The 13,315-nt window shown below is 36.0% G+C and overlaps 1 pseudogene; it reads right to left on the bottom strand.

Annotated features, from left to right (window-relative positions):
* Positions 1–487: 487 nt before the first annotated feature.
* The window catches only part of LOC107700125 (protein kinase C epsilon type-like), a 64,307-nt pseudogene continuing 51,479 nt past the window's right edge, over positions 488–13,315 (bottom strand).

The following is a 13,315-nucleotide window of genomic DNA, read 5'->3' as shown; positions in this document are numbered from 1 at the left end:
GTAGCTACATGTATATTGAATAAATTAAGAGCTCACACATTTTCCACTACATTCCACAGCTTATGTACTTCAGCAAACTATGTACATGAAAACGGCAGAGAGAAGCATGAGCGAGAAAGCCTTTGGTGAAGCTCTAACCTATGAAACACGAGAAAATCAGCACACGAGAGAAACTGAAACAGAACAATTAAAAAATAAAGAAAAGGACTGGGGGAAATGTGTTCAGGGTATTGCACATAGATATCAAAAACATCTTTTCTTTCCATAAACTGATGCTACTCAATAACGACACAATTTGCAAGACCATGCAAACAATTGCCTACTCTAAGAAGCTTTCACAGGCTTCTGGAGTGAATACTATGTACATGTTGCTGTACACAATGCCCGGACAGCTATGGGTACTGGTCTGTCTGCCCACGACTATACCTTATTATGCATAGCGCTGGGACACGGCACGCACGCACGCACGCACACTGCAGTCTTTACACAGTCGAGCACAAATGAAAAGCCATTGCAAAACAACATGAAAACAACCGTAGAGCTTCAGGAGGGCAAGGGCCTCTCGCTCTCATTCATGCAAACACATGCACACAGACACATACATGTCATGCACACACCTACTCAGGCCGACACTTCGTAACACAACCCATATACAGCAGGTTAACATTCTAAATGGACCTTCATAACACTGATGGAATATATATATATATATATATATATATATATATACACACTACAAATGTCTTTGTATATTTTATAAAATTGCTCCCAAAATGTCACCTGAATACACAAAAAGGCATTTGACTGCACAGCACAACATGTCAATTGTCACATATGCAGGGTAAATTCCTCCTCAAGGGCAAGACCTTTCCATTAAGGGATTACGAAGACCTGACTAGTGTCCGAAATAGTACAATCATTGGTATCATCAATTTTGGTTTAAGGTAGTGCGTTCCGACCCTTCCTTCTTGGGCTCTGGAGAACATTCGTTTTCTGATTGGTTGCAAAACTTGTTCAGGCCTGTGATGAGATCCATGTGCAGTACAGTGTTTTTTTCTTTTTGGAGATTCGGAGAAGAATAAAAGAACAAAAACAGCAGTAAAGGGGAATTGAACCACAGGGACTGGCTGTTCTGCTCTGGTTTGGTCTGAGCCCCGTCTTCAGAACATCTGTGGAGTGTGTGTTCATGTATTGCAATGCGATGTGGGTTTTTGAGTGTTTGTCGGTGTGTTTAACACATATTTGTGCTGACAGACATCAAGTTAGACTTTAAGACAAAGCCTCCTCTCCGAAGTAGGAGAAGCCCTTGAATTCATCCTGGTTGATTTGTTTGATGATGGCCTCGTCTACTGGCGTCAGCACAGGGTCCTCGCGAGTGAAGTCCTGGTCGAAGTTATTCACATCGCGCTTGGTTTTCTATAGCAAAGACAGACAGAGATGTATGGTTTTATGAAGGTTTTCTGAAATTCACCTTTAAAGATAGTTCACTCGATGTCGTGCCAGACTTTTGTTCATCTTCGAACACAAATGAGGACACTTGAATGAAACCTGAGAGATTTCTGCCCCTCCATTGAAAGTCATTAACCCAAAACATTGACACTTCAAAAAGTTCATAAAGGGATCAAACAAACCTCAATGGTTCTTGAGGAGGCTGAACTATACTTGTTTGACATGCAAGAACAGACCTCACAGGTTCTTGCAGAAGCTCAATTGTACTTTTTTGACGCATGAGAAAAAAAATCCAATTGGTTCATGCAGAAGATCAATCGTACTTGCTTGACACGTGAGAAAAACCTCATTGGTTCTTGCAGAAGCATGTTCGAGCTCCCGTTTACCATATTTGATGTGAATAAAAGGCTACATTCAATCTGTTCATCATATAAATCAATCAAGTTCCTTCAGAAGACTTCAGAAGATTAAACGACTTGATTCATATGGATTATGCTTTTGAACTTTTGAAGCGTCAAGTTTTGGTGTAATACACTTTCAATGGAAGGACAGAAATCTCTCAGGTTTCATAAAACATATCTTAATTTGTTAAAATGAAGTATGAAGAGGACGAAAGTCCTATGGGTTTGGAATGACATCATGGTAAATGATGACAGAATTTTCATATATTTTCATCAAAACTAACCCTTTAAAAAATATAATAATAATAATAATATTATGATACAACAATAACAAATGTCTGTATTACTTAAGATTCAGATTTTGTCCTCAGTGCTGTTCTAAGAAGCAGTGTAGACTTTCAGTTAAAAGCCACAGGTGCGTAGAAAGTGTGATGACAGAACGCCAGCTCAAAGTTACTCAGAGGGCAAGAGAGCAAGTGGCGGTCACGGTTTCTCTGAACCTTTCTGTGACCTTTCCATCTAAAGCACCCACTTGTGTACATATACACACGCACACACACACAACACAACCGCCATGGGAAAGCAGAAGTTGAGAAGTGCCGTTGTGGCATCTGACTTTCAGTCTAGACCACAGACGCTAAAGACGGAGGAACATGACAGATAAAGTCAACGTGGTGTGCTGTGTCGGAGTGTTTTGCAGAAAAAATTTATATGAATTGTGACGTGTCCTAATGTGCATTTCATGATTTACATTTTACATTTAAGCAGTGGGCAGTTGCTTTTGCCCAAAGCTACTTTCACTGCATTCAAGGTACATACGGTCAATTTATACCAGTTCTTGCCTTTCTTGGGAATTAAACCCATAACCTTGGTGATCGTATCGACCGAAATTAAGAAATATATCGTGATATAAATTTTGGCCATATCGTCCAGCCCTACTTTGGTGTTGTTAGTGCTATGCTCTACTTTTTGAGTTACAGAAATGGGTTAATTGATTGTATGAAAATCATGTAAGCTTACAATGCGAGGTTTAAAGGGGGGCTTGATCTTCCTCTGCTCCAGCAAGACCCAGTCAATCTCTCTGAAGAAAGGGTGGACTTTGATGGCTTCCTCTAGTCCTTGGGTCACCACACAGCCCAGGCGCTTACTGGGGCTCTTTGTCATGAACTGAGGAAAGAGAATACATTTTACATTACATAATTCATAAAGAAGGGGTAAAAAAATGAACTGTGTTTAAGGAGCTGTAAGCATTTTTTTGTGGAATACGACCCAAAAAAATACAAGGAAAATATCACTGAAAAAGATGGCCTAGGAAATCACACTTGTCTTTATAACAGCAAAAAAAAAAACCAAGAAAAAAAAATGTCAGTTGAGCAGCCCACCTCTTTTTAGTCAATCAAAAAATGGTAATGCATTGAAAGAAGGTTCGTTAGTTAATATATTTTGTTAATGCCTTAGGTATCATATTTAACTAAATAAGAATACTTTAACAGCATTTATTAAAGAAGGTTAATGCAAATTTTATATACATTAATACATTTTAACAATAACAATATGTAAAAATTCAACAATAAAAATGTATTCACATTTTTATATATACAAATACATTTAGAAATTATTTAAATTATTTAAAAATTAGGTTTAGTCTTGAATGACTTGTAATAGAAGTAATACAATCTGCTTTGTTTACAGCAGACTGGCAATTCCAGAGACCAATAGAAAAAGAAAGTAGTGTATTAGGAGATATAGGGAAAGTGCGCAGGTTGTTAGGATTGCGCTGCCTACAGTGTGTGATGCATGGTTTGCGAGTGGTAGTGATAGTAGGGATCTGGAAACACATAGTAAGAATTGGTTATAAAAACTGAAAACAGAAGTGAAACAAGTAGTAGGAAAGAGAATGATTCAAAAGCGATACGAGTAAGCGATAACGAATCGATGGTCTTTACACTCTTCAGTCTTCACACGAGGAGAACTTCAGGCGACCGCTGCCGCAGTATACTAAGCTTTTTCTATTTGTCTAACAAAACTCAAATTGAATTCAGCTGGACACACTTTCCTGTTTATCACAACAAATGGCCAAGCAAAGCGCACGACACTGACAAGGTACGCGATACAGTACGAGACCAAACGCGATTTCTTTATATTAATATATATTATATTAATTATATAATATATATTTTTATGATTGTATAATTTTAAATTAAAAATTGTTGTATGTATTATGTACAAACATTAACTGTGAAAAAAAACATTTTATTATTTTTTCCAACAATAAAAAGATATTAAAAACAAGCAGCTTTCTCATAATTATAGCAGAAATACTGGAGGAAATTTTCTTATAAAGTGTTACTCAAAAAACAAGCCAATCAGAAACACTCTTTGCCTGTTCAGATATTGCTCAATATGCCACAAAATTAGTGTAGTTGTAAGTCGGAGGTAAATGTACCAGAACAGAGAGATGAATGAGGAACAAAAGGGAGGAAAATTAACAGAGGAAGGTTGGAGAGGTCAGAAGGAAAATGGAGCCAGGTGAATGACCATACAGTGGAGCTCAACACATCACTGCAGGAAGAGAAACGATTCTGAACAGAAGTAGAAAAAGAAATGATAAATGGGCCAACCACAAACCACATACACAAACAAACAAAACGATTTCAAGAAATGGGCTGCTTACAGCTTTCAGAATGCTGACGGCTTCTTTACTGAGCCACACAGGATAAAGCACGTCATCATGGAGGATGGACTCAAAAAGATCGTCCTCATTGTCAGCTTCAAACGGAGGCTGACCAGCCATCATTTCATACATGAGAACACCCAGAGCCCACCAATCCACCGATGGGCCATACTCCAACTCCTGCAGGATCTGAACGAGAAAGACACAAAAACGAGGTTGAAAATAAAAAAACACCTCAGCTGTTTGTCATGTTCATTATGATTTACTAGACGTACTTCAGGTGCAATGTAGTCAGGGGTCCCGCAGAAGGTGGTGGTCGTGACCCCATTCAGAATGCCCTCTTTGCACATGCCAAAGTCGGCCAGTTTACAGTGGCCTTCAGCGTCCAACAGAATGTTATCCAGCTTCAGATCTCTGAAGCGACGGGGAAAAATAACAATTAGACCATATTTCACATTTTTGGTGTCTTGCTTAAAGTCTTTAAAAAAATTGTCCAGGCTGTTCAAAGGGGTGTGAAGGGGTCGGCATGCCTGTTAGACAGTAAGCTGACAACTGATCTACAGGACCTTGAGGGTCTGGGCCGTTCTGCAGACCTTTACAACAATAACACAATGGTGCTGTGCCTAATTTATAACTCAAGCTGCTCTCTGCCCCATTCCTGAGATGGCTGCAGATGGAGCGGCATTTACTACACAGAGCCGTAGATCACTGACAAGCTACACAAAAAAAAATCACGTTCAAAATCGCAGGTGATTCATTGCCGATTTTGAACATGATTTTGTGTAGCTTGTCAGTGAACTACGGCTCTGTGTAGTAAATGCCGCTCCATCTGAAAGCATGTGCTGGAGATTTACTACTAATCACCAGAAGCGGCTTTACTGACGAGATGCGCATGAAAATCGCATTCGATTTTTTTGCACAGCCCTAGCTGTATGTCTTTGGTTATACTAGGGATTTCCTGGAACGTCATAAGCTCTATTACTTCTGTGAGTCTCACTTGTGGAGTTTCTGCGAGACGGCACACTAAAACTCGCAACACCCTGTTTTGGGTAATAAAGGAAAAATATAATTCTCTCTAAAGAAATCTGAAGTAAACATATGCGAGTCCATAGGTTTTTATCCAGAGAAATGTAAAGTAGTTTTATGTTTTTCTGAAAACCTTTCTTTTTACGTTTTGGATTTCATGTGCCCTGTATGCAACATTAATGTTTTTGCTATTTGAGGTTGTTTTTAGAGATGGAAACAGATGTTTTATTCTTGTGCTAAACGTGTGTGTCCTGTGCTACAAAACTTTCAACCTCTGTAGCACTAGTGCTATGTGCAAAAAAAAGTTCATGTACAGCCCTGAAAAGAGATCATATGGTGATCGGAAGCCTCCAAAAACTGCTCAGAAAAAGTTCCAGTGAGAGTTGGATGAAAGCGGGCGCAATCCCATAAAGAACCAACAATAAAAATTGCTAAGCGTGTCTGTAAGGGAGAGTTGTGAGGGCGCTAGTGAGAAACACCACACTATGTCTCTATAATTAGTAAAAAATGTTTATGTTTTTGAAAGAAGTCTATTACCTTCACTAAGTCTGGATTTATCTGATCATAAATGCAGTAGAAACAGCATAATTGTGAAAATGTATTACAATTTGAAATTAGTTTTCTATTTGAATATATGTTAAAAGGTCATTTATTCCTGTAATGACAAAGCTGAATTTTCAGCAGTCATTACTCACGTGATTCTTAAGAAATTCTAACTCTAATGCTGATTGTGCATTATGCAGTTGTGCTGCTTAATATTTTTGTGGATACGTTTTATCTTAAAAAGAACAGCATTATTTCAAATAAAAATTGTTGTGACACTACAATTATCTAAACTGTCACTTTTGATCACTTTAATCACATCTGATTAAACTTTTCCAAACTTTTGAAAAGCAGTGTAAACACACGCAATGAATCCGTGTATCATTCGATCATTCGTTTTTTGATTTAATATTGAAAGTAGAAAAATGAGAAAACGGCTCCTTTTTCATTTTCTTTTTTTTTTCCAAAAAACGAAAAACGAGAAATCAGCTTAAATTTTCGTTTTTCGTACATGGGTGGAAAAATGAATAAACAGTTTGAATATTCGATTTCTACACGTGTATCGGGGCATTTTAACGAGTACAGGAGCTCAGTATCGGGCCCGATACCGATACCAGTATCGTATCGGTGCATCCCTAGCAATGGCCAAATTAGCTTATACTCAAAATTTGTACTTAACAAGCCAGGGGACATAGAGATGCATTAATAACTCTGCTGAGTCTTACTGAAGACTCTAGCGATGTGGCCAAAGCCAAACACTTCAGGACATGATAACAACTGAATCACCGTGATTGCAGAGACTTGCCCCAGTGCAGATACGGTAGTTTGTTTTCACCAGGGGATGTTTGAGCTCTGTGATGTAGAGTGGAAAAAAAACATTACACAAGGAGAGGGTGGAGATTTTGTAAAGTTATTTTAAAGGTTAAAGGATGAGACACTTGAATATGCCAGCCAGGTCACAGTCAGTGAAATCTGGCTGATGGCATTCAGTGGCAAAGGAATTTTCAAACATGTAGAAACATTAAATACTTAGTGGGGGTCACATGACAGTTTAATGTGTTCATATGAGACATGCCGACCATGTCAGTCAAGTGAATTAATGCGTGTCTTCAGATGGTCAGAAAGTTCATTACTTCATTACAGATTTGCAGCAACAAACACCAATGATCTAAATAAGTGACATGTTTTGCATATCTTATAACAAACAGGTATGTGCAGAACACCAGTATATTCCTCTACATGTGCACATTGTGTGTGTGTGGTTGTGTGTTACAAACTGGCTGGAACCTGAACGAACACAGGACTGTTCAGAGAAGCTAATCTGATTGTCATGCCTGATAAATCCTGTTTTCTCAATGTGTCGGAGCAAAATAAAGACAAGAACTAACAAAATAGAAATAGACCCAGCCTAGTGATTAATGCATGCTTAAGTCAATCCCGTAAGGGAAATTTGTTCTTTGAAAACCCTCCTTTGTGGTCAAGGCACTAATTCTCCAACAGAGGTGTAAAGATTTTGAGTTATTGTACTGTTTTGTTAAAACATTTTAATATTAAATATTCTATGGATTTTAGAGTATCATATTTTAAATAATAATAATTTTTAAATTGAATCCTTCATGAAAATAAACACTTTTACATTTAAAAAAACAAACAAACATTTTGTATTACAAACATTTTTCAGCTTACGACGAATTCTTTCCTTGTATAAGAAATACATTTCAAATGTAAAAACTCCTCAGCTATGGCCATTCATCTTTTGAAGAGACATCTTCACGGTCATCACAACGTTGATCTATAAGGCAATGCAATGACTTTCAGTCTATAACCAACTACTTACACACCCAAAGTCAAATAACTATAAAATCCGATGCTACTGAATTTAAAGTTTAACAATGTCTGTTAACAGGTTCCAGGATAAACCCTTCAGTTTAGCATCTGGTGACCTATAGAGCCTTACAAAGTCAGGAAATTTGATTAAAACAGACTGAGAAAAAAAGTGAAAACTTGTGGGAAAAAATTATTTTAATTCAGGTGTCTGAGTGAAAATACTCATGTTTTAATACTCGTGATTTAAAAGTTTGTAAAAATTCGTAAGTAGTTATTTATTTTTTTAAGAAATTGATACTTTAATTCAGGAATGATGCATTAAATTAAGTCACAGTAAAGACTTACATTGTTACAAAAAACATAATAAATGCTGTTCTTTTTTCTACAAAAATTCCAACATTGATAATTTATAGAAATGTTTCTTAAGCACCAAATCAGCATATTAGAATGATTTCTGAAGGATCATGTGACCCTAAAGACTGGTGTAATGGCAGCTGAAAATTCAAATTTGCCATCACAGGAATAAATTGCATTTTTAAATATAGTACAATAGAACAGTTTTTTTTTTTTTTTTTTTTTTTTTTTACAACAGTTGTTTAAAATTGTAATAATTTCACAGTGTTACTATTTTTTCTTTATTTTTGGTCAAATAAATCCAGACTTAGTGAGTATAAAGCACTTTCTTCAAAAATATTAAAAATTCTTACTGACCCAAATCTTTTGAACATTAGTGTATATTTTTCTGTATTTTTACACCCTGTCATCTGGGTGGATTGCACTGATAGGGGACGCTGCAATTTATCTGAAGACATCTCCACAGACGTATCGGAGCATGGTTGGTCTTTCTGTGATCTGTGAATTGCAGTTAATGAGCCATAGAAGAGTCTTACATCAGTGTACTATTCTCCTCAGAATAGAATCCACTCTGGCTCATGTAAGAATGTGTAGAGCCATTGCTATCAAAGCCTTGCTGATGTACTGACACCTCCTTCAAAGGTAGATGATTCATGGTGCAGCATGGTTTCTTTAGATGAGTGACTGGGGCTGAAGGGAAGTGTACTGCCAATAAGTTTCTGTCATGCTCTATCTAACAGATATCATCTTTACTGAGGTAGGTGGAGCAGGAAAGGTTAGAGAAGAGAATGCTGGGTGCCAGATCATGTCAGCCAATGGGTACATGTGCCTACAATGTCCTCTTGATAACCTTATGTGTTTACATGTGTATGTGTTGGTTATATTGAGAAATACAGAAGCCGGGGTGTGGTTCAACACACAAACACACATCAGGTGTCTGTGCATCTGTTTACACACTTCTGAGATAAGGATTCACAGTTCTCTTGTAAAACCTATCATAATGTAACATGAGCTGTTGTATTTTTATGATACTATTCAAGTGATTAAAGATGACATGCATTTGTAAGGAAGCTCAAGTTCATTTCTCGTCACTTAAAAGTGTACAGTCATTTTTTCCTCATTAAACAAGTTTACCCTTAAAGAAATGTTGCACACTTACATGAGATGAAGACTCCAGTCATATCAGTAGCCTATTAAAAGCTGTGTTTTTTAAAGAAATTAATATTTTAATTTAACAAGGAAGCATCAAAAGTGACAAAAAGCCATTTCTAATGTTATAAACGTTTCTATTTCAAATAAATGCTGTTCTTTTGGATTATTCATCACAGAATCCTGAAAAAAATGTTTGTAAAAAAAAAACCTAGGCAGCACAACTGTTTTCAAGATTGACAATAATAAGAAATGTTTCTTGAGCACCAAATCAGCATATTACAAGACTGGAGTAATGCTGAAAATGAAGCTTTGCCATCATAGGAATAAATTATATTTTAAAATATATTAAAAAAAAGAAAACATTCATTTTGAATTTTAATAATATTTCACAATTGTACTGTTTTTACTGTATTTTTGATCAAATAAATGCAACCTTGGTGAGCAGGAGAGAGTTTTCAAAAACATTAAACACTTGTTTATATATATATATATTCAAAATGTTAAGTATACACAAATAAAGTAGTGTATACTTATTAAAATAATATATTATAATACTTATTATAATAATATAATAAAGTACTTACAAATCATTACAAATAATTAGCAAGCTACTAGTCTATAGTTATTTTATAGTTTATAAACTCTCTATAAAATGTTCATGAGTGTGTTGTGTGTGTCAACAGTTCAATAAAGCTTTACAGGACAAAGATAGCAACAGAGAGCCAAACAGGCCTAGCCTTTCACGGTTGATTGGGAAAAAATTTCAACATTTCTTTGCTGGCATCATTCAAGCACAAATCTTTTAGTGATGCACTGTTCCGACATGAGGGTGGGACAGCCCAGGTTTATGTAACTGCTATTTTTGACAGCAACCATGGAAGTTGGAAGGATTTTGGGTTATGCGCTTAACATGACAATAGCCAATAGAAATAGCGAACTGCACCACAGCTTCCTGCAAGTTAAAGCCAGGAGCTGTCATCTGTCCACTGCACAGAACAGGTTGAGTTAAAGTAGACTGTGTACCGCTCAGGGTTCAACAAATGCTTCAGTGTTCAGGGCTTTTCAACGGACACCAGAGACTAATCTGATAGCGACAAAACCGACAATAAATTTCTCTCTCACGCACACATCAGCAAATAAAAATGAAAATCAAATATATATAATTTGTTTTTTTTTGTTTTTTTACAAATAAACATTTTCTTTTTTACTAATTAAGTAAAGATTCTCTGACCCCTTTTGGATTTGACTTCCACACTTCCTCTGAGCTCCACTGGACAACTGCACATACACGTACACATGCCATAATGCATGGTCTCCCGCACATACACACATGTGCATGTACACACACATAATTAGGCCCTATTGAAATGCCTTCCTGTGTTCCCTTTGTGTGCAGAGTGATTTTTCCATAGAGTCCCTCATCACTTTAACATGAGGTTTAGCCCCAGTACAAAAAAAAAAGAAATCTGAGCTAAACATACAAGAACAGAGAGAGAAAGAAAAGAGAGTTAAATCTGAGAAACGGGATGGTTTACGGGTCTAATCAGACATCAAGTCTGTACACAGAACAGGCATTGACCTGCACAACAGACTAAAGAGATACAGTTTACCACTTCTTTGCTTTGGCTTTGTCATTCTCAAGGTCTTTCACTTTATAATAAGTATACTTATTATTATGGGACTCTCTCTCTAGTTATACTATATATATATATATATATATATATATATACAGTATATAGAGTCCCTCATCACTTTAACATGAGGTTTAGCCCCAGTACAAAAAAAAAAGAAATCTGAGCTAAACATACAAGAACAGAGAGAGAAAGAAAAGAGAGTTAAATCTGAGAAACGGGATGGTTTACGGGTCTAATCAGACATCAAGTCTGTACACAGAACAGGCATTGACCTGCACAACAGACTAAAGAGATACAGTTTACCACTTCTTTGCTTTGGCTTTGTCATTCTCAAGGTCTTTCACTTTATAATAAGTATACTTATTATTATGGGACTCTCTCTCTAGTTATACTATATATATATATATATATATATATATATATATACAGTATAACTAGAAAGAGAGAGAGAGTTAGTTTTCTGTGAGGGTTAGGCTTAGGAGATAGAATATACAGTTTGTAAAAACCATTACGCCTACGAAGAATCCCTGTAAACCAGTGTGTGTGTGTGTGTCCTTAATGTATATTATGTAAACATTTTAAGGGACAGTGAATATGAATGAACTATTCGCAGCTTATTACCAATTAACACTTCCTTTTCTATGGGCTAATTAAACAATAATAATTGTGTTAACTACAGTGATAATGAATGAAGAACTCACTATTTGTATAGAGTCTATTAATGTATTAACTACAGTTTATAAATGATGAATTAACTATAAACTAATAGCTTGTTCATGATTCACAAGTACTTCATAAGTGTATACTTATTATAAAAATGTTACAAGAAAATTACATAGAAAATTATGGTTCAATAATATTTAATTTGTAATAATAATATAAGTTGATCATACTTAGAATCTATATCTATCTATGTACACTACTGTTATGATCACCAACTTGAGTGCCCGTAAGCTCCTCTAGAGGGCACTCAACCCCAGACTGTTGCCACTCTCACAGACTACATTTCCCATAATCCTTTGCCTGGATTCATCATCACTTATTGCATTCACCCGTGTCTTGTTACCTCCATCAGTTTCACCCCATTTATAGCCTGGTTTCTCACTCATTCATAGCTGAGTATTGTCTAGCCTGTAGAGTTCCCTAGTTTCCTTGTTGCCTTGTCTTGTTTTTTGATCCATGGACTGTTTCCTTGTTTCTGCTTGTTTGCTGCCTGCCCTGACCTTTGCCTGTTTATTGGATTACTCTTTTGTCTGGCTCTGGATTGTACCTGTTTGCTGGTGTTTGCCTGCACTTGGATCCACTACTACGTTGTCACGCCTCCCACGTTACAACTACCATTCAAAAGTTTGGGCTTGGTAAGATTTTTCTTAATGGTTTTTAAAAGAAGTCTCTTATACTCACCAAAGCTGCATTTATTTGATCAAAAAAATTGTAAAAACCGTTATATTGTGAAATATTATTTCAATTTACAATAACTGATTTCCATTTTAATATATTTTAAAATGTAATTTATTTCTGTAATGGCATAGCTGAATTTTCATCAGCAGATTTCCTTCAGAAATAATTTTAAAATGCTGATATAAAACATTTATTATATTAATGTTGAAAACAACTTATTAATATTTTTTTGTGAAAATTGTGAATTTTTTTTTTTTTTAAGGATCATTTGAGTATATACTCAATATACTCTATAAGCTTAAGCTCGGTCTCTCTAAGAAACGGGATAGAAAACTATTTGTATAACAGGATCTTGACACGCTTCAAGTGATTTAATACACATCACACAAAGAAATCTGATATTCTAGAACATTCAGTACATTCAGTACTTGTACAAATTAGAAGTGTATTAATTGTTTTAAGGATTTCCAATCTAACCGTACTCCTCACGAAAAAAATAGGGGCTAGAGAGAAAAGGTGGAGAGGGTTTGGTATTGCTGGGGGCTAAAGAGGCCTCTCATTCTTCAGAAAGGTGCTATAATCCACTAATACATCCTACCTCCAATTACATTCCTCAACGCTTCCCTGAGGCCAGATCTATCATGCAAAACCACCTGTTCATTTACAATGACACTTACAAGACCTAATAAATTACAAACCACAAATAAGGAAACATTTGATCATCTCTTTAAATCATGCACTGAACTATTAAAGGGGTCATATGATGCTTTTTTAAAGATCATTATTTTGTGTATTTGGTGTAACAGAATATGTTGACATGCTTTAATGTTCAAAAAACACATTATTTTTCAAAT

The sequence above is a fragment of the Sinocyclocheilus anshuiensis genome, unplaced genomic scaffold (assembly GCF_001515605.1).
Source record: "Sinocyclocheilus anshuiensis isolate Anshui unplaced genomic scaffold, SAMN03320099.WGS_v1.1 scaffold1135, whole genome shotgun sequence".
In the NCBI taxonomy this organism is placed as follows: Eukaryota; Metazoa; Chordata; class Actinopteri; order Cypriniformes; family Cyprinidae; genus Sinocyclocheilus; species Sinocyclocheilus anshuiensis.
This window is presented reverse-complemented; position numbering and strand designations above follow the sequence as displayed.